Source organism: Pongo abelii, chromosome 22 (assembly GCF_028885655.2).
Source record: "Pongo abelii isolate AG06213 chromosome 22, NHGRI_mPonAbe1-v2.0_pri, whole genome shotgun sequence".
Taxonomy (NCBI): domain Eukaryota; kingdom Metazoa; phylum Chordata; class Mammalia; order Primates; family Hominidae; genus Pongo; species Pongo abelii.
The window spans coordinates 25549062-25572379 of record NC_072007.2 but is presented as its reverse complement, the minus strand read 5'-3'; the positions used below and the strand labels follow the sequence as shown (position 1 = coordinate 25572379).

At 35.1% G+C, this 23318-nt stretch overlaps 1 protein-coding gene across 4 annotated transcripts in view; it reads right to left on the bottom strand.

Annotated features, from left to right (window-relative positions):
* The window catches only part of USP25 (ubiquitin specific peptidase 25), a 153326-nt gene that overhangs the window by 101437 nt on the left and 28571 nt on the right, over positions 1 to 23318 (bottom strand). For 3 of the 4 annotated variants that reach the window (XM_024239479.3, XM_024239480.3, XM_054542842.2), the window contains exons 2-4: positions 19191 to 19268; positions 16029 to 16173; positions 4460 to 4583 (exon numbers count right to left, since the gene is read on the bottom strand). The gene's annotated coding sequence lies outside the window, so the exon portion shown is untranslated. The remainder of the gene's footprint in view (positions 1 to 4459; positions 4584 to 16028; positions 16174 to 19190; positions 19269 to 23318) is intronic. The other variant, XM_054542843.2, reaches the window with a different exon arrangement.

Sequence of the window (23318 nt, the reverse complement as noted above, 5' to 3'; positions counted from 1 at the left end):
ATGGCAGGGTTACTGCTGGGCTGGCTATCAGGCCAGGGGTGGATGCATGCAGGTCTGGAGGCTGTGCATGACTCTGGTGATGTAGGGTTGAGCTGTGGAAAGAGTGCCTCCAAACCAGCTATTGGACTAAAGGCAGGAAATTGTGGCCCGGCAGCTGTGCAGAATCCTCCAGTGGTACAGGCAGACAACCTTTGGGCCAGCTGTTCAAGCTGGGAGCAAGTTCACACAGGCCCACTGGCTGTACACTACTCTCTCCCTTGGGGTGGGGCCACCTCCAGGCCAACTAGAGCCAGGGACAGATGTACACTAGCCTGGTGGCTGCATGGGGCTGCCCTGCCATGCAGGCCCACCTGCTTCCCTGGGTAATAGGGAGCCTTGTGGGTTTAGGTATCAGGGCTCCAGTAGTGCCTTTGAGCCTAGGCTCCAAGTAGCCAAGGTATCAGTGCTAGAGGCACTTGTGTGAACTTTGTGGAATGAGGGCAATGCCTCTGGGATACAGGGTGGCTACTGGCCTCCAGGTCAAGAAGCACTCCAGATGTGGGCTTGGTTTCACAGATGTGTCATCCCTTAGCTGCTTGGGTTGCAGGGGTGCAGGGTGTCAAAGAGGTTCCTGCTGTGGGGGAACACAGCCACATGCACTTTCAGCAACTGTTCATGCTGGACTTGGGACCTGTGAGGACTGGGGAACTCTCTTGTAGCAGTGACTGCTGGCATCTGTGGTGGTGATGAGGACTGATGATTCTCAGCTTACCTTCTTCCTATAAGAAGAGGAATCCCCTGGCTTTGATTCAATCCTCGCAAGGGAGACAGTATGGCAGAGGCAGGATACTTTGGTCTCCTCCCTGTGGAGCTATTCTTGACTCCATGCTCCACAGGGACTTTGCTGTTCTCTTGGTACTCTCCAGTGCATTTCCTCCATCACTCCAGACAAAATAAACTTATTTGTTGTTTTGGTTCCTTTTTTGTGAGGGGAATGAGAGCCAAGCAACTCTAGTCGGCAATCTTGCTGACATCACTTCCCATCAGTCTTTTTAATTTTAGCCACTGTGATGGATGAGTGCTCTAATGTGTTCTTCAATGAGATGAACAGAATAGAGCTTTTGATCAAACTTGCACAACCCAGATCACCACCACTGCCACAATCATAATACCCAAAATGGAATCACATCCACTGTCATATACAGAGTACAAATTAAGGAACTCTATGTTTCTAACACAGAGGCTACCACTACTTGTCAGACATGTGACTCCTACCAAAAGCTGACCTGTGTATCTGGCCGTAGGAGAGCCCACACTGCATGCGGTGTGGCTCCTGCCACATGGACAACCTGACTACATCGACCAGTTGATCCCTCTTCCTGGGGATATCAGTGGTACCTCACTGTTGCTGATACTTTTTCAAGTTATACTGCTGCTGTTCATCAGTCACCTACAGCCACAACCTTGTAGCCCAGGAAACTAATCTGTGTCATATTTCTTACTTTTCCAGATCATCTATAATCTGACATAATGCACCTTAAATGGTTTGATGGTTATTCAATGGCCCTTCCATGCTCCTTAGCATCCACAAGTACCTGGAATTATTGAGCACTGAAATCCTCCTCAAAGATCAATTTTAAAAGATTTCTAACTCTGCCTCCCTCATCCACTCCTGTTTCACACACCATCTTTAGACAGTTCCCCTTCACAGCTGCTTCCTCAGTAATGATAAGGATAAAAAATGTAGGAGTTATACAGACCTATTTTAATAATTCAGAATTCCACCCTGACTATTCCTGGACATGATCCTTCTTTCTTTCCCCAATGGCAACTCCAAGCTGAAGATAACAAGAAATAACTAGTTGAAACACAGAAGTAATGAGGAAAAAAGAGAATCTGTAGTCTACTACTTCTTGAAACTGTTGAAGGTGCGCGCTCTTTGTAACAATTTTAGCTAGAAAACAGCACTATCTTCTAATGAGGCACTTCAAAGTTATTTCACAAGGCAAGCCATTTTCACAAGAAATATGCCATAGACACAAACCAGTCACAATGTAGTTTATTAACAAATTTCAACTGTCCATACTCCACTTGTGTCCTGGCAGTGATAATCAAGAGATAATAAATACATCCAATTCTGACACTAAAAAGTATATAAAGAAATACTTTAAAAATGTTCTACTTAAAAAATTTTAGCATGAAATGTATAAATGCCTAACCACAGGATTATAAGATGTAAAAAGACAGGCTTTATCTCATCAAATTACACACAATGTAGTATCCTAATGTGTAACTTCACATTAAATTATGTCTACTAAAATATAATAAGCAAATGATTCTGGAATTTTATTTGCAAAGGTTTTCCCTATATCAACTTCAGTAATGAAGAAGGAGTTAATTTACTTTTAAGCATAATATATAAATGTCTTCCTTTAAAATGCATCATTTTCTCTTTTGAATTTAGAGTTCCATACCTTAATAAACCCATAGGAGCAAATATATCTCTGATAATGTTTAGCTAGAACTCTCCACATCCTCTTTTTCTAATACAACATGATTTACACATAAGTTTATTAAATGCATATTTTGCATTGAACACCCATTTGTTCATTGCGGGTTACTGAATTTACACATAATTAATATGACTCTTTTACTTCTAGGGAGTATAGCTTTATGGCATGTTACATTATGCCAAATCTCTATGCCATCTACAATAATAATATCTACCAAATATTTACTATTTTTAAATTATATTAAAATGTAAAAGACCTAGAATGAAAAAAAAAAGCATTATCTGAAGAGATTTTCTTTTGCCATTTTGGATAAAAACAACTATCCAAAACAATAATATAACATATACATTGAACTGAATATCAAATTAGGAACAGCCTTCATCCCTTTTTATATTACCTTACTTTTATTATATAATTAGTACCTGTTGTTTTAATTAGAAAACACATAATAGAATGACTGATACTAATTGGGTATATGAGCTCACATACATTTTATATTCATATACTCATATAAATTCATATAAACAAAAATATAATTTTAAAAATAATATTTGTATCAAGTATACATTCTTTTTATAACCCTTTTCACATAAAATCATGCCCCTTACATATGAAATCCAACTCATGTGTTTTGTATTTAAAATATTTCTCAAAGTTTAAGTATTGTCGTTTTATAATTATTCAAGACAATTATGCATTGCAATACACGTTTTAAAAAGAAAAAGCCCAATTCATATAATTTCTCAAATGCTTCAGAAAATAAGCCTAACTACGTATTTTTTGGTTTTCATCTAAAGTTCCTGGCAATAAATATTAGCCACAACTAATGAGGGGGACAATAGAGTTTAATTAAGTCTTTACATAATATAATGTCTTACAAAGTAGTTTCCAAAGTAACATTTAAAGACGTTAAAAAGTCGCACTAAGATAAAAAATTATATGCCTTTGCTAAACATAGCATTTTGAAACATTTCCTACCATATAGTAATCTCTGATTATTTGGAAAGAAATATCCCATTGATATTGTGCCAAGAAAAATTACCTGAGAAATTTGGTACATTCTGTTACCAAAGGACTATGTTAAAGGAAAAGAATATTAAAGTCTTAAGATGCATCTGAGCTGTGTGCCTTTGGAAAAAGCACATTTAACCTCTTGCAAGCTAAATTTCTTCTTCAGTAACATAGAGTTACCACTGCCTTCAAATAGTTGTTTAGAGGATTACAGTTAGTTATAGCTTAATGGCTTATTAAATTATTATGTCTACATTTTTAGAGGTATTATGAAAACCAAATGTTTTTTTCAGTCCTTAGATGAATCAAACTGTTTCAAACTACAAAGTTTTGGTTATTAAATTAAAAACTGCATTCTAGCACACATCTTGGAGCCCTGCACATTTATTTGAACAATATATATAAACATATTACCATGCTATAGATCAGAGGTCGGCAAACCACAGCCGAGGGGACAAATCCAATGGGCTGCCTTTGTAAATCAAGATTTATTAGGATACAGCCAAGCTCATTATATTATGTATCAGCTATAGCTGCTTTTGCATTATGACACCAGAGCTGAATAGCTATAACAGAAACCCTATAGCCAACAAAGCCAAAAATATTTACTATTAGCCCTTTACAGAAAAAGGATGCTGACCCTTGCAATAAATTGTTATAAATTGGACAGTGCGTCCAGAAAAGATTAGGGGAAGAAAAAAATGAAAGAAATATTAAAATATGCACCTAAATGTAATCCCTCATAACACCATCCCAAAATCTTAAAAATCTAAACCCAATTGCTATCAAAACTAAATATGAAGAGTTTGGTTACATAAAATTTAAAAATACACAAGCATATTACTAGTTTAGAGTAACAAAGTATATCTTATTACCTCTTAAAATTAATTTAACCCAATTAATGATTTCTATTTTTAAAAGTACTTATATCTGCTTTATACAAATTATGTTTTTACCTGCTAATGGCTTGTTCCTCATCAGTTATTCCAGTCTCCCTGAATGCCCTGTTTGATTCGGCCAAACTCAAGGCAATTGCTCTCTGAAGATCATCTTTATCATCTCCAGTGAGATCAATCACATCTGAAAAGCAAAACTATCTTTCTCAAAATTAAAAGTAAAACAAAATGAAAGGTAATTTTTATTATGGAGATTTTATATCCAATATACGCTTTAAACCAGTCAGTACCAACTAATTTTGTATTTCTAAAAGCCTATCTAAAAATAAATGCAAACATATTTTTAACTGGTCATACTCAGTAACTCAATGATTTTTTTGATAAAATATACCTAAAGCAGTAAGCAGAAATATATTTCACTGTAGAAGAATCTCCGTATTTACTATGAGGTCTCTTATTAAAAGCTAATAAGGAGAAAGACTGCTGAGAGTGGTTTATCAACAAAAATTGAAATCAATACAATTAAACATTTACATTTCTGCTTTCTGAAGTTAACCCAATTACATACGCATTATATTCTGTCCATACTACTACCATCTAGACATTATCAAATTACAATAATTAACAATGAACCCTTAAAAACTGATGTTTCAGAAACTAACCACAGATGTACATTTACATATACATTTTTTAAATTCTGAAAGAATGTGCCAAACTATTAACAGTGGTTAACTCTGAGGAAAGGAGTTATAGGAGGAAGAAGTATAAGAATCTTTCACTTTCTATTTAAATACTTCTATACAATCTGAATTGTTTAATAAATATGCAGTCCTTTTAATTTAAAACAAGATTCTCATTTCACAAAAATGAAATATACAAGTGAATGAAACAAGCCCTCTTCTAACAAAAAATAGCCTTGATGCTATTAAGTATTAATTCTTTTTCCAAAAAAGGTTACAACTAATACTGCCTTCAATAAAAATGACTTTTAATCCAATTTCCCAATATATATGGGTCAATTTCCTTAACCCAGATGATGCCAATGATAAATACGCCCATTATCATTTCAACAATGACAGAAACCATGGTATATTGCTAAGTAGGGAAGTGGTAACAGGTTACAAAACAATATGATCAGGAAGAGAAACTATCTGTTATTATCTTTGCATGGTTGGGATTATGCTTATTTGTATTTTGGACATGTTTTGCCTTCATTTTACTTATTTGCTTATTTTAAATTTTATTTTTTAGAGACAGGGTCTCACTGTGTCACGCAGGCTAGAGGGCAGTGGCATGATCACAGCTCACTGCAATCTCAAACTCCTGAGCTCCAGTGATCCTACCACCCCAACCTCCAGAGTAGCTAGGACTACAGGCATGCACCACTTGGCTAATTTTCTTTTTAATTTTTTGTAGATATAAGGTTTTGCGCCTTGCCCAGGCTGGTGTATTTTAGACATGTTAAAAATGTTTTCTTTGTAATCATACAATTTTAGAAGAGGAAAAAAAACAAACAGGATAGAGGATGGGGAGGATAAGGTGGCTTTATTTTACCATATGGCTATAAGGTTTTACATAAATACTAGAAAAGCATATTATATATTTAATGAAAAAAAGTAATGTATATTGATGTTTTCCAGAGTCTCCTTCTATTTTTATCCACACGTTCTCCAAATAGTAGCTTGTAAGAAGATTTAAAATATTAGAAAGAATACCTGATCATGGAAGGAAGTGGTGGTGTTTTTTTTAATGTCTTTAGAGAGTATAATAAAACCTCACAAAAGTGTATTAAGTAGGGCCCCCCAAAAATGCAAGCAAGTAAAATGTGAAAGATTTACATAGCATAGTAATTGAAATGGTGAATCACTTTACAGACAACAGCAGGCCAAAGGTTTTACAAGTCTGGTTACAAAATCCAAGTCCACCCAGACCACAGCTGAAGATGAGTGTAACCCAGAACTGCACAGTTGAGCATAAATACTGATGAAGCAGCGAGTATTAAAAAGGTACGGAATGCCTCATAAAAATGAAAGCTATCTTGGTTATTAAAATGGCTAGAACTTAGGTCTAAGTAAAGAAAGGATAATGAAAAGTGGAAAAAATCTGAAAATCACAGAGAAGCAGAAAAACAGGGTTTAGGTATGTGATTAATTAGAGGTCAGATTCCATTATCTCGTTCTCCTAAGTTTACTTTCTTCAATTATAGAAACTAAACATAAAAAATAGAAAAAAATAAAAAAAACAGAAAAACTATCTTCCTTATTCACTGGCAGTTAGGGTTTTGGATGAAACTTAGGCCTCATCCATTAGAATGCACTAACATGAGATATGGAAGGCAGAGTGCAGCAGGGGCGGGGCGGGGTGGGCAGCCATTATCCTGTTGCCTTTGGCTGTTTTCTCTAGCGTAATTGAAAAGATTTAAGTTGTTCCACAGTATTCCAGGCTCCAATTTCCAGCTTTAAGAATGTCAAGAGATGGAATGTAAATGGCAACTAGACTTTGCATTCCAATTTCCAGGCATAGCTCAGTGGCAGTTACCTAATCCTGGCTTCCTGTTTCCTGGGCTGCAGCTATAGAAGTATGTTCTTGAACTCAGCAGTCCAACAGGCCGCTTTCCTAATTGTGACAGAAGTAGCTGCTTCCCTGACTGGTCAGTCCTGCAATGATGTAGGAGTCATTTCAGAAGGCTGAGCTAGAGCTTTCCTCCAGTCCTTCCAGTGATTTTTTAAAGAACCTAATCCCCTGTATTAAATTCCTTATTTGAAAATTTCTAGAATGTTTACTGTATCATGACTGACAAGTAAAACAAACGGGCTATAGCCAAAACTAATTAAAAAATAGCAACAACTCAGACTTACAGCTTTTCCTAATTTATCAATTGTAATTCAAGCAACAAAAAAGCAAAAAAACAAGATGGGTTTTTCCCCCAAATATATTTTATAAATGAAATCACTGAAATTCTGAGAAATGAAGCACATCATAAGAAGCGAGAATGGTGCACAGGCTTCAAAATTTAAGTCTTCTAACACTTAAATCCAGTGATCTTTCTGCCTTACTAGCAGTTCTTCAAATACGGTCCATTGATCCTTGGGGTCCCCAGGGACCCTTCGAAAAAAGGGAGGAAGGTCCTTAAATAAAAAAATGATAATACTCAGATATTATTTGCCTTTTGTACTGTAGCCACATTTGCACCAATGATGCAAAACAATATTGAATAAAACTGCTGCATCTTAGCACAAATCAAGGCAGCAGCACCAAGTTGCATAATTCATTGTATTAGTCACAAATATACACACTCACTGTTTTAAACAGAAGTCAAGCCAGTTTCTTTTAGAATTATGTTCTTGGCAAAAAGATTAAACCTAATTTTATTAAACCTCAAACCTCGATTTATGTTTAATTCTAACATAAGAAGTACACATAAAGTACTGCTGCGATATATCCAGAGTATGCTGTTGCTAACAACCAGTGTAAAATGAGTTACAAGCTAAACTGATTTTTCCCATGGAATGCAATTTTTATTTAAAAGAAAAACTAACAAACTACAAACTAGAATTATTCAGACTTCAGTATTTAGCAGATGTTGTCTGGAAAAAAAAAAGTAAGCCTGTTGCTTTAAGGAAAACAAATGTATCTGTTGACATGATTAATAAGGAATTTTCAAGCAAGAATCTAAACTTTGAAAAACTTGTTTCTACCACTGTGAGCTTGATATCTTCTCAATACTTAAAGGTTTGTATATGAGTGGTGATATTAACAAATTCAACTTTTTCTTATAGTGACATTCTTCAAGCATTTAAACAGAAATCTTTTCAAATTACCAATGCACAGTGTTACAAAATCATGCATGGGTAAAAGATCCATCCAAAAAGCAAGAAACATTAATGGATTTTAATGCAACATAATATGAAAAGGTTGTTGATACCACCATAGAATAACTGATGCGATTTCGAATTCCACATTGCAACTAATCTTTAAGAAATTACCATCTGTTAAGTTTGGGTATAGCATTAAAAAGAATATCCATTATTATCTGATTATCAGTTAAAATACTCCTCCCTTTTCTAAATTATTATCTGTGTAAAGCCAGATTTTCTTCACAAACTTCAACCAAAACAACTTATTGCAACAGAATGCAAACCTTCAGAAGCACATTGGAGACTCTAGTTCTCCTCTAATATGGCAGACATTCAAGACTTGCAACAATGTCAAGCAATGTACTCTTCTCACCATTGTTTCAGCAAATGTGTTTTTCATAAAATATGTTATTCAAACATAATAGATTGACATTTTTATATGAACTAATAGCCTAAGCTTTTCTCAGTTTTAATTTCTAAAATAGTAAATTTTATGTACCCAAAAGCTCTGAGGTCCTCAATAATTTTTATGAGTGTAAAGGGGTCCTGACAGCAAAAATAACAAGAATTACCATCTACTCCATGTTCTTAGACATGTTTTTTATGAAACAAATCATAATTGAAAATGGTTTTCTTTGGTTTTTACAATGTGATTCAAAATTTTCTGAAATAACTGGCAAAAGATAAAGATTAGGAGACTGTATGTGTACAATAATAGGTATTTCTTCCCTCATGCTCTGGGAGGAAAAAAAAAAACCAGAAGACCTGGTTACACGATTCCTGCATGGCAATAATCATTGTGACAAAGCCAGCATGTAGCAGAAGTAGCAGTAGCAGCTCTCTTTAGATAGAATATTCACTCTCCATTTTGCCCCCACCCCCAACTTGGCCAGCCACACACATTCACATTACCTTCCTTGCCCTTGCATCCTCGCATATCTTGTACCTTACATGTGTGTAAAAGGATAAAGCTGCTTGTGGCTAGAATGACCATACTAAATGGCTCCAGCCACTCCAGCCTCTCCTAGCATCTCCAATAGCGGAGGGTTCAGTATATAGGCACACCTGTACCCCAGCTGGGAATTTGAGCCTCCAATCCCTGGTATAGAGGAATAGTAGTCTTTAATGCTGGAAAAGTTGGTTGAGACCAGAGACTAACAATCCTTAACTGAAAAGCTGGGACTTTTTCCTTTAGGCAATAGAGGAGGTTTATTTATTATTTTAATTTCATTGTAATTGTAACAATTTTCTCCATGATCTTCCTATTACTCCATAAAGCTGCTTCTTTTCACAGGGTATTTTAGAACAATATGACAATCCTGAAAGACAGCTGAATCCTGAAAGATTCCTCACATATGGTCCTCACATACAATCCTGAAAGATGCCTCACATATCAAATGCAATCCTGAAAGACACCTCACATACCAAATTCGCATGATTTTAAGACCAGTAAAAGAAAGTAAAATGTTATTTCAACAGACTGGTTAAACCCAATTTACTCTTTTTCTGGACTTAGTGGAATAATGATTTGTGTAAAACATGTAATGAATTATCAATTTATAATAAAAACTAGCGCTCAGATATTCTCACATGCTTACAAAAGAAACAGAGAATAAGTTTGGCTGTAAACAACTTCTAACTGGTAAAAGTCAGTTATAAAAAATTAGCCTTTGTAAAACTTCGGAATACCATTTGAGTAAAACTTATACACCAACTATCAAACATTTCTCTGCTAACTCCAAAATATATGCTAGTCATCAACTTATCAATGAACTAGACTTCAAACAAAATATATGCATTGTGCATAACTCATAATTCACTTTCCCATGAAAATATATTAAATAGGAACATGAATTATGTAAGTGAATCTTACTTGAACCTCAGGTTTCTAAGTAAGTTTCACATAATCTAGCTGAACTATTATATATGTAAATATTTTGAATTCAGAAGAAAAAAGAGTCTTCCATTGTTTTCCTTATCTACACAGGCTAAACCAAGAGGAAACACTTTAAAAAAAAACAAAAATAAGCCAAGTTTATGTTTACTGTCAGCAAAGATTTCTAAGTAAGGGAGTGCAAGAGCAGGAAAAAACTGGGTAGTGAAGAGTTTGAGAAGCGTTGCAATAAGAGTATGTAGCAGGGCAGGAGTAACTGAAGGCAAAAGTCTACATACAAAAACTCACAGATCTGCAAACCAAATGGTTGTTTTGGGAGACTGACAGAACAGCTATTAAAAGAAAAAAACAAAACAATACCCTGGACCACCAGAAGAATGGAAATACCCTTAAGAAAGAAAGGCAAATATGAACATCAGGATGTGCAGCAAGAGATCAGAAACGAGAATACTGCCATTCCTACCCTCGCTCATTCAGCTTCAACAAGGCTGTGTCCTCACTATTCATCTCGAGGGCCAACACACTGCTGCATCAGGCCCTGGCCTGGCATGAACAACTTTCAGAGAGCCAAAAGTTCATGCTCACACTTCGCTCAGGTATCTGTACAAATATGAGCTCTTCCACACTACCTAAAATCACATCCTATGCCCAGCCGACAAGCATACCCCCATCACTTGTTTGTCTATGTCCAGGTCTACTGTTCTTCAAATATGAGCTCTTCCACACTACCTAAAATCACATATTATCCTATGCCCAGCCCACAAGCACACCCCCATCACTTCTTTGTCCATGTCCAGGTCTACTGTTCTTCATGAACTACTTATTACTATCTGATACTGTTTGTTTACTGTGTACTGTCTTTCCTCTATGTAAACTAAGGCTCTGTATGTTTTCTTAATGGTCTATAAAAGTACTTGCTACATATTAGACAATAAATATTTGTTAAAGAAATACGGAATAGAGATAAAAACTGGTGAGTCATCTTCATAATGGCACTAATTAGAAGATGAGAACATATCTTTTATATGTTCAAAATTTTTTCAAGTGAAAGGGCAGACAGCATAGTAACGTAACATGTTGCAAGAATCTTAAAAGCCAGAAGACATAAACAATATAAATTGTTTCCCACTCCACTCTCCCATTCTCCCTTGCTCTCAGCTTCCTTCAGATGTTCCTACTTTTCCAATATTCTCACTGTTAAACTCAGATTCTCTAACACAGTGCTGTAAATTAGAACTTTCGGTGATGATGGAAATGTAGCATTATCTGCACTGATCTGGTAGCCAACAGAATTACACATTTAAAGTGCAGCTGAGAAACTGAATTTCAATATTATTTCATTTTAATTGCCATGTGTGACTAGTGGTAACTATATTGAACAGCTCAGCTTTAAATGGTCTAGTTCTGTTTTTAATAATAGCTGCTAAAATCACAGTGGTAGCAGTGGTAAGTAAGGAAAATGAGTAGTAAGGGAGTCATTCCAGAGTTTTGTCATTAATTCTACTATGTTTTTGAATTTTTATTGTGAAAAAAAGTAAAATTAATCTCCCATGTTAGTCAACAAAAGTACAAAGACCATGGCTATCATTCTAACGCAAAACTAAAGAAAATTCATCAAGTTATACAAGTCATTCTACAGTTCATATCTAATAAAATGCATCTAATCAATTTGAAGCACCTAATTGCACCTATCAGTTGGAACTAATTTTCACACCATTTAGCATCTCAGTTTTTAGGCTTCATCTTGACTTTCTGTGAGTCATCAAAAATCGTTTTACATATTAGAAATTCCTAGGGAAAAAGTGAAGTTACTTGGGCAATGGGAAAAGTATCAGTGTTCAATTAATAATATCCTAAACTGTTTAGCGTAAGTGAATTATCCTAAGAATAAAAGCACTAGAATTGGATCTATTTATCACAGTTTAAATCACTATTACCGTGGCCAAGCAAGATAGCCATAGCTAGAATTCTAGGATAGAACCTCAAGGGTTTTCTCCCTTTCTATGTCATCTTTTCAAATTCAAGGTGTTTTAGAAAAAAAAAAAAAAACACGGCTTATAAATTTTTGAAGAATCTTACCACCTAACACTCATTTCAAGTCTTATACCAATTTCTCTAAAACTTAAGTCAATATGTGGCATTACTTTCTGTGTTAAAATTATCTACCCGAATCCCTCTTATCTTTTGATCGCTCAATTGTAGCACACCTTGTTCTGGAGAGCATATACTGTTTTTCTCCTGTTTTAAAAATGTTCAAAAGAATTTAATGGTCACGAAATAAAAAGTATTACTATTAGATTTCAAACTGGGCAAAAGCCCTGTATGGTCATGTCTATGACAGAGTTTGCCATGACATAAAAACTTGGCAGAATCTCTCCTCTGACTATTAATCACACCTATAATGCTCAGTACCTGGCATTGTGTCCTGGTCTCATTTTCATTTGTGTTTTTGACAGCAAAACTCCAAAACAATTTTATTCTCAATTTATGCCAGGGACAAGAGGCACTCATTTGACAATCCATAATATTTGATCTGGACAGGAGGTCCAAATAATAAAAAAAGTTACCTAGAATGTTTGCTAATTATAGTACAAATGATTTGGGCTTTTTCTCAGAATTCAACAGAATTACAGTATGGAATGTAATCAAGTAAAGACATCAGGTGTAGGACTTCTGAACTCTTTTTTATGCAGAGCACAAGATTTCTTTGATGTGTCTCCTTTTTCTCTCAAAAGTGAAAGGTAAAAAATACACCAAAAAGGCATATAATTGTCCTACTAACTATTGAAAATATACTTACTTCTTCAATATTAAAGGAAGGTCACAAATTGTTTTTCAAATCCAGTGACATAATACAGTTTAGCCTCTGACACACCAGGTATGCATAAACAAAAATTTCTCCGTATGCCCCAAATATAACTTCCATGTGATATTAGTTTAAAAACTATATTTTTCTAGTCAGCAAAAAAAAAAAGTTTATTCCTTCTAAAAGAAATAGTCCATTGTAAACAGTGATATTCCAGCTAACATCAACAAAGAGGTATATGTATCTGGTATTAGAGATTTTTATTTCAGAAGACAGACGTTTTGTCAGCACTGCAACCAAGTGTATCACTTAAAGTTAGCATGACTTTGTTTCTGCTTTAGCCCTGGTTTTAAGAGATTTTATACCTAAAAAAGAAGAATGGAAAAAAAACTGAAAATAAAAATCCCTGCCATATTTGAAAGAATTAAGGGAAACTGTGGTCAACCTTTAAATAACAATGTATTTCACACAAAATGGAGAAAGTGCTCAAAAAGGGTTTTTATATCTACAACAATCCCTTGAAAACTCACACTCTCATCTATTCTTCTACATTCCTACAGCAGTTAGGTAGATTTGTTTAAATAGAGGCCTGCATTTGAATATATATCCATTTGTAATTATTTTGTCTTTCCTTCCCACGTTTTACCACATCTTCCAAGAATTAAAAATACACGACTTCATTTCTTCTCAACAGTAACTGCACGGTCACTTAAAGAGTATTTTTTTAATACCTGATGAAATGCATGACATCTCCCCACTTTCTCAGTTTTAAACCATGTAACGCTGTATTATGACACTACTGGCAGGAATGTTTAAAGGAAAAGTATTACTGTTACTCCATCAGTTAATTTTTTTTCTGGTTTGATACTATCATAGTAAAATCACCACATTAAACTCCTACAACTGTTTGCTGTCAATAATCTCAAACCAACTTCATGGACACACTATCTCAATTGGCATCCTGATTAGAGGGAAAGCACTTGATACATATTATGTATTATGTGTTTTATGGATAAAGAAACCACAACAGCAAGCAATTTACTCAATATGACAATCAGTTGAGATGACATAAGAAACTTCATTTCTCTACATTATTTCAAGTGGAAAATAAAATTACTTCGTGAATATTTTTCAAGAGATCCACAATCACACAAAAAAAGTTTTAATTATTAGCAAATGAGACACATGCCTCCTGAAATTAGGCTGCCTTCTCCCTAAGGGAACCTATTCAAATTTTTTTTTTGTCCTCCATAATATTTTCACTATTCCCTATCTAAAATCTTAAACAGGTGTAACCATTTGCCTTATGCAGTATTTTCTCACTTTGCACAACAAATATCTTCTTTTGTGCAGGACACATATAATCCTAACTTTCCCCTTTTCTATAAATATACTATGTCATGTCACCAAGTACACCATCTATATTAAGAGTTCACAACTAACAACAATGATCTCTGTTTAGTCAATTTCCTGCTTGCTTCACTTAAACCAGGAACATTTTAGTCAAAATTATCCTTTTCCCTTTTATCACCCATCTAGTTTCTTTTTCCCCTCGAGTCTTGGAACTTTGAAATATCCAAAATATTATTAAGTACTCATTTTTCTGATCTTTATACCACTTCTCTATCAACTTTTTGCAACAAGCTTCTCAACTTCATTCCCTTTCATTGGTTTTGAAAGAGCTTTACTGCACATATTATCAAAAATAACTCAGTGAACATTTTTTGAGCACCAATAATGTTCAAGCAAATAATTTCAAAATAACAGAGTACTCATTAAGACAGAAGCATGCTCTGGATGCTGGAGAAGCACTTGGTCCTAGCTAGAGGCCAGGAAAAACATTCTCCAGCAAGCAGCTCTTTAGCTAAATCTTTCAAGACCAGAACAAATTAGGCTAGGGAGGAAAAGGCCAGAGTGCATTCAAACAGAAGGAACAGCACATGTAAAGACAGAGAAATTAAATACCACTGAGTACATGAGAACTTCAAGCCATTCTGTATTATCACAGTGTTGAATGACAGGAGGAAAACAGTGGAAAATGAGGCTAGAAATGTGGATGGGGGCCAAGTCACAGTTTGCCTTGAACTTAAACGTTAAGTAAACAGGTCTATCTTATATATGCTACAAAAATTCTCCCATCACCTATTAACTAAGTGAGACAGGAGTATTCTAGTTTTCTCTGACATAAGATCATCTGTGTAGCAAAAATACTAAGATTATCCTGAAAACTAAAAATTAAAATATTTTATCAATAAACATTAACAAACATCTACATAAACGAACTCTTTTCTGGTTGCTTCCTAACTTTGAGAATGTCTATAAACAAAATAAGAAATTCTCTCCAAATATATGTTAATAATCAAACTTTGCAAATCCATAAGGCATAAAAGTAACTATTTTTATGTAGTACAATTATTAAACTGTAATGAGATATGAAGGTAACTGAACATAGTTTGAAAAACTGTGTGCTACATAAGTATAAAGTATTCATATTATGAAGAGAAACTTAAGTCCCACATAGAATCTTCCACATGTACGTATTTGTGTGTATCTCCAAAACACTTTTTCCAAGTTTTCTTTTCTTTTTTTCTTTTGGATGAAAGGCAATTTCATTACACAATAATAAACTTCTTTGCCAAAGCTTTATTTGGAAGCAGGGGGAAAGGGAAGGGAAATTTTATTAAATGGTAAACCTATCAGTAATTAGAAATAATACTTTAACCTCAAAAGAAATACTAAAGCCTCTACCAGTACTTAAAATCTACAAAATAACTGTGCCCATTAAAAATTCTAGTTCTTCCTTTTATGAATATATCTGCAGCTATTCCATATTTCAAAACAATAAATACTATATGAAATGCTCTATGAAAAACTACATAACTTACATAAAATCTTTTCCTTATAGTCTGAAAAAGATAATGTATGTTCCTTTCAACTACACTAAAAAGAACCAAGGTTAATAGAGTTCTCTTTTGGTTCTTTACCTCTGCTTAAGCAACATTAATATATTACACCAAGAAAAGTTTTTCAGTATGTTTCTATTAAAATAATAAGAAAAGAAAGAAAACTTACTTGTGTCTGCTTGGCTTCCCACACTGATGTATCTATCATTGCCAGGAAGTGCTGTTTGGTAGTAAGTTGTCTCCTCCTGCTGAGGGGTCTTAGCATTCTTCGCAGTAAGGAAAGCCACTGCTAATTCCAAGTTTCCATTACTATCCTTCAAATATCAAGAAAGGAGTATCAAGTGTTTTGAAATAATTTTATACATCAAAAAAGTTATACAATATTCTCCATAACTAATACTCTAGAACAGAATTGCTTTAAATTTGCAATTAATCTATATGTGATTCTAATTTTATAGTGTAAATGCATCATAAAGTATACTACATCAATAGTAATACCTTTTTTACTAATTAAAACTACTGATACAATGTAAAAATCCATCTCTAATTTCTTAGTCTTCATTACTTTGCTATCTGCTTAATAAAAGTGAATCACAAACTTATACTTTTGAACAAATAAACTAAAAAATGTCTTCTGGAACTTGCCATACGAAAGAGTACAAAATGGGTATTAAAATTAGTACTTCTACAAACAAGGACAATAAAAGATATTCCTTTTAATCTGGGTGCTGGATACGTACTTAGGGGCAAACTTAAGCAAAATGTCAAGGACTCATGGGAAGAAAATGGCAAAATGTACCGAAGGGCTTGATAATATGGAAATATGGAAAGACACATAGAACTCTAGACAGAAGTACTCAATACTATCAAGATGACAATCCTGCTCAAATTAAATAGATACATTTCGCATAGTTCTCATCAAAAGCATAGCTGAATAAAATTATTCTAAAGTTCATTTAGAAGAAAGCAGATGCCAGAATAAGAATTTTTAAAACAGCAAAATGAGAAGAGACTTGCCCAGTTTCATCTTTATATTCTCTGCACAACTGACAACAAGTAAAACACTAGCTCTAAAACAGTTAACCGCAACAACGTAGGAAACCCAGATATTCATAACGAAGCTATCTTTGTAACAGAAAACCAAACATGAAAGGCTCTGTAGGTTCCCTAAGAACTTCGACATGCACATCGGTGTAATAAGAAGCCAGTGGAGTGTTTTGGAAAGGAATGACATAGTATGACTTACATTTTAAAAAGTTTACTCCATGTATTAAGAATAGACTATAGGAGAGAAAGGGCAGAAGACAGCATCCAATATTATTGCTATCTTATGAAATGTGGGACATGACAAAAGTAGGATCAGGATGATTCCAAAATTTAAGGACCGAGCAGCTGGCAGAATAAAGTCCCCAAGACCTACCCCAATTCCAATTCTAACAGTCAGTGACGAAAGGAGTAAGGGTGCAGTTTCAAAAGCACCACCACTTTCAAAAATGCTATCTGTCATGATCATTAGACGATTCCTAAGTGACTCATCCAAAATGTAAGATACACTATTGTTAAATAAGTAATCTAACAATAAAATAAATCGCAATAATGATGGCTAACATTTATTGAGCACTTACTATATGCCAAGAAATGTGCTAAGTGTTTTTCATATATTACCTCATATAATAATTTAAAACAACACAGCAGGAATTTACACAAATTGAAGTTCATTTACTTTTTAGAGCTAAAAATATGTTCTCAAATTAAAAGTACTGAAATTAATCAATGACATTACAGTGCCCAAAAGTAGACTTCTCGTCAGTATTTACAATGGGCAACAATTAAGCTTTAAATACACTCTTTTCTCCTAGCTACTGGTAACTGAAACAAAAATTTTGGAAAATTAAAAATACCTATGCTCGCACAACCTATATCAAAGGAAATGTGGATAAGACTTCATTCGAGCTATGTATTTTCTAAGTTAAAAAAAAAAAAAAGCGAATTCTCCAAATTTACCCTGGCAAGGTGACAGGCTATGGTCTCACACTCAGTAATACATAATGAAAAAGGCAGTTTCTGAAAACAAACATGGAATTTAGTAATGATATTTATCAGAATAAAAAGGGACTAGCAATTATCTAAACGTCATAATCATGAAAATTGAGGTACAGCACTTCTGCTTCCTCTCCAAATACTTACAGTGGCTTCATATACCCCGCATTAATGCTCTAAACACTACTATTTCATGATTTTGCTGATGGGGGAATAAGGTGAAGCAAAGCTTCTAGTAAAAGAAGCATAAATTAAGTGTGGCACCTGGGATCAGGCTGCCTTGGTTTCTATTCCAAGCTTCTCCACATACAGGCTGTGTGATCTTGGGCAAGTTACTTTAACCTCTCTGTTGCTCATTTTTTCATAAGGGGGATGAAACTAATACTTATCTCATAGAGTTATTTATTATTAGGATGAGCTAGCCCACATAAAGTACTTAAAATACTGCCTGGTAGTACTAAATGTTTAATCAGTAGTACTTATAGTTATAATGACTTTTATTATAATCATCTAATAGATTATTTCTAAAAACAAATAAAGAACTCTAGGCTTGAAATCAAGTTCCAAAGGATTGGAGCCGTGTATATGACTGCACTGGCAAAAATGTTATATTGTTTTTAGCCTATAGCAGTAATATGCAAATAAGCTTAAAATACTGTACAGTTCTGGTTCTTAAATAGCTTTCATTCACTCTTTTTCAATGTGAGTATCCATATGATATGACTCATTTGGATGTCAGTGTGAAAATTAAGGTCCAACTAAGATATGACCAAAATGATACATTTTAGTTGTTGCCTACACTGAAGAGTTTGAAATTGAATGTTTAACTTAGGGTGTAATTAGCTGAATGGGTGCAAATTTATATCTCTTCTTCTCAGGAGAAGAAAAATGTAAGTTTTCAGCCTTCTATTAATTTTCTACTTTTCCCTTCTCTTACACCTCATCCTCTAATACACCCCACCTTGAACCCTCATTTAAACTCTGAAATCACAGCTCGTAAGTAAAACCATCCATTAGAATTAGGATTCACATCCCACTATTTTGCACAAAAAGCATTTCATATATAGAAAGAGATTATCTATCACTCTAAGGTATCATGGACATCAGACTGCTGAAAGCTAACATCCTCAAAACTGCAGTGTGTAAACTGAGGATTTTACTTTACAAAGTCCATTCCTGTATCTCTAAAACTACCACATGGTATAACCAAAAAAAAATCAACTATCAAATATAATACACACTAGAGATGAGCGTATACCACAAACTGTGTATCATAAAACAAAGGCCATACCTTCAAGGCTTGCTGTAGTATCTGGGTGTCATTAATCCCCGTAATTTCTCTCAGTTGATTCAAAAACGTCTGCTGGTGCTAGAGGGAGGAAAAACCCAAAATCATTATATTCTCAACTCTGAAAATATACTAGGAAAAGAAAACAGATGACCTTTGGTTTTCCAAAACAAACAAAAAACAGAATAAAGTAAACTAGAGTAAAAAAGGAAAAAGAACTTGAGAAAGGCCAAACAACTTCATTTTTTTAGAAAGAATGAATCATGCTGTGGAGAACCCTTATTTCATTCTCATGTTTCGAAAAGGTAACTTCTCTACATTACTCCCCAATAAGTCTTACTGAATTAGCAGTTTCTGTCCTTTTCTTCACCCCCTCATTTATGCCACCTAACAAGAAAAGGAGCCTTATCCATGATGGTTAAGCACAAGGAGAGAACACCTTTGGAAAAGACATGCTTTCGGCAAGACATAACTCGGTGGGTAATTATACCACGGAGATCTTCAGATCTACTTTAAAAAGAAGATCATTTCACTGTCCAATCTGTCATAAAAGATTCTAAATTGAATAGATCATTTGCCCCCATTTGTTTCAGTTCTTTATATGCTATTGGCCTATAAAATTGATTGCATCGTACTGGAGGGGAAAAGAGGTAGAGAGAGAGGATTTCACTATCAAACTCTCCCCTGATGGCCCTTAAATAAAAACCAACTTCCTCCTTACATCTCTGTATTTCTTGAAGTTCCCAACACTATAGAACAGTACCATGAAATAAAAAATCACAATGGATATGATAGGAAAAGCAAACCTAGTCAACAGAATACAATCTATTGAAATCTTTTTTAAAAAGATGTTTCACATTTATCTCAGCAATTATTAAGTCAGAAATCTTCAATGGATGCTAAAACTACTGAATGAAAGTTTGATCAGGAACAGAATATTTACATCATTTTAAATTATCTTCCACAAATTATAAAGGGAGAAAGAATAACTTTATTGTGTTAACAGTGGTGAACCCGTACAGGCCTACAGCAAGCTCACTTCCTGCTTCCTCAGAAGAAAGAATTTGACCAAGGAGCATAAGGCAGAGAGAGACACCAAGGCAAGTTTTTAGAGCAGGAGTGAAAGTTTATTAAAAAGCTTTAGAGCAGGAATGAAAGGAAGTAAAGTACACTTGGAAGGGGGCCAAGCAGGCAACTTGAAAGATCAAGTGAACAGCTGACCTTTGACTTGGGGTTTTATACACTGGCATGCTTCCAGGGTTTGCATTTCTTCTCCCCTGATTCTTCCTATAGGGTGGCTGTCCACAGGTGCAGTGGCCTGCCAGCACTGGGGAGGGGCCGCACGCACAGTGTGTTTACTGAAATTGTGCACGTGCTCACTTAAGGCGTTTTTCCCTTACCAGTTGGGTGTTCCTAAACGAAGATCATATGTCAGTTAAACTCCACCGTTTTGCCTCTTAGTGCATATATGCTTGAGCCCATTCACTCAAATCCTGGGATCTTATCAGGCAGCTGCTGATCACCAGTTTCAGGTGTTTCTATCTAGTGGGAGACTGCCTTTCCCTGGCACCGGCTGTGACCAATTATTATTTCAGAGAGATGGTTAATAACAGCCTGACCGCCGCCTCACGGTTGCCTGACATTCCTGGGGGGAGGCCCCCTTCTGCCCTGCTCATGTCTGACTAGCTACCTCCTGCAACAACAGTGTAAACCCTGACAGTCACTGCCTTAACCAAGAGATCAAAGTTAGTATTAACAATAATGGGATAAAATGGCAGTGCGTGCCTCCTGACACGCTATAATCTGTGAGATAGCCCTGCCGAAAATGCACAACCTAAATCTAATCTTGAGAAAGCATCACACAAACCCAAACTGAAGGACGCTGTGAAAAATAATTATTCTATCATCTTCAAAAATGTCTATGCCATGAAAAACAGGTGAAGTCTCCACCCTAAAGGAGACTAAAGCAGCATGTGAGCCAAAGGGGGAGCTGACTGCATCCCATACCAAATGTTATGCAGGATATTGTTGAGACAACCGGAGAAATATAAATATGCACAGCTTAGTAATGACATTTCATTAATATTAAATTCTTGAATTTGATAACTCCAGTATAGTAAGAGAGTATCTTTTTTATTAGGAAATATATCCTGAAGAATTTAAGTGGTAAAGGGGCATGATGCCTGCAACTTACTATCAAATGGTTTGGGGAGAAAAAAAGTTATGGAAGTTCTGTGTACTAAGTCTTGCAACTTTAAATTTGAAATTTCAAAATAAAAAGTTTTAAAATGTTCTGCATTCAGCTTTGTTGACATCAAATTGTAAAATGTGCATTTCAAAACATGCTTGACAATTTATGTATAAAATATATATTTTCAGAAGTCTAAAAAGTCCTAAACAAATTACATGAAAGGTTTAAGAGATATTGCAACCCAAATATCTTTTACAGAAATCATATGTATTAGATAGAAACTATATTCAGCTACATGTAACAGATTCCCAACTAAAGAGCAGCTTCAATACTCTGGAGTGTCTTTCTTTTCTAACTTAGAAGACACAATGGGCAGTCCAGACCTAGTAAGGACACCCAACATCAAGTTTTTATGTGGAACATGCATCAGAATGTCTGTCACTGCATGGTCTCCTCCTCCATCATCCTGTCCAAGTTCTAGGTAGGATAAAGAGAAGGGCAAAGGACAAAAGGTGTCTCTCAAATGAATGAGACTTCTTTAACAAGCCCCACCTACAAACTTCCACTTATAAAAGTCTCACAAAGCACAACACAGTTGCATGGCCACTCATAGCTGCAAAGGAGATAGGGAAATGAATTTTTTGGGTGGGCAAAGGCTGCTGTGAAAATGAAATCAGGGTTCTGCTATCAAAAAGAAAAGAATGTTCATTGGATAGGCATTGGCAGTGTCTGCCATGCCACCAAAGAATTTCACTTCCATAAAAATGTTTTTACAGAGCTGAGATAACCAAGCTATCTAACAATAAAATACATAATAAAGTACACAGTCATATAAAATGCCAGGAAGTATCAAAATGTATGAATAAAAAAGAACTGCCAAATTTACAGAGCCGAATTGAGAAAAATAAAATTATCTTTAAATCTATCAGTTTTTATACCATAAACCAAAAATAAAATCTGAAGCTTCAAGGCACTCTAAAATTTAACCTGAAAGACTGGTTCAGGCCATGACTGGAAGTGGGGGGGTAGACATGCCTCAGTATGCCTCTCCAGCATTAACATAAACACAGACCTTAAGTCTGGTAAGAAACATTATCAGTCTACTCTCTCTAAAGCCTGCAACTTGGAGGCTTCATTTGCATGATAAAACCTAGGTCTCCACAACCCCTTATCTTAACCCAGACATTCCTTTCTATTGATAATAACTCAACCAATTGCCAATCAGAATATGTTCAAATCTACGGTTGACCTGGAAGCCACCCTGTGACCAGACCTTGAGTTGTCCCTCCCTTCCAGATTGAACCAATGTGAATCTTACATGAATTGACTGATATATTACGTCTCCTTAAAATGTATAAAAGCAAGCTGTACCCCAACCACCTTGGACACATGTTGTCAGGACATCCTGAGGCTGTGTCACGGGCATGTACTTAACCCTGGCAAAATAAACTTTCTAAATTGATTGAGACTTGCCTTAAGATACTTTCTGGTTTATACTACTTTCATTTAGAAAATTACCAATAAATAGCAATGAAATCATGACTAAGCCATGCGATACCCAACATTATGAATTAAAGGCATAAAAGTTTTACAGAAATTATCTTTATTCAATTCAATGTCTTCATTTAGTTAATATAAAATCCTTTATAATTTTTATAAGTCTGTAATCTCACTGCTACCAGCACTCCAAATCTGATCATATATAAAGTATTATTTTCCTCAACTGAAAATTATTCAATCATGGCTCAGAGAAAAATTACTGAGCACCCAAGGAAATCAATCATTTGTACAAGTGTTGATGGCCATTAATTATAAAAATTAAAAAATGGCTGTGTCCCCACCCAAATTTCACATTGAGTTGTAGCTCCCATAATCCTCATGTGTCATGGGAGGGACCTGGTAGAAGGTAATTGAATCATGGGGGTGGGTTTTTCCCATGC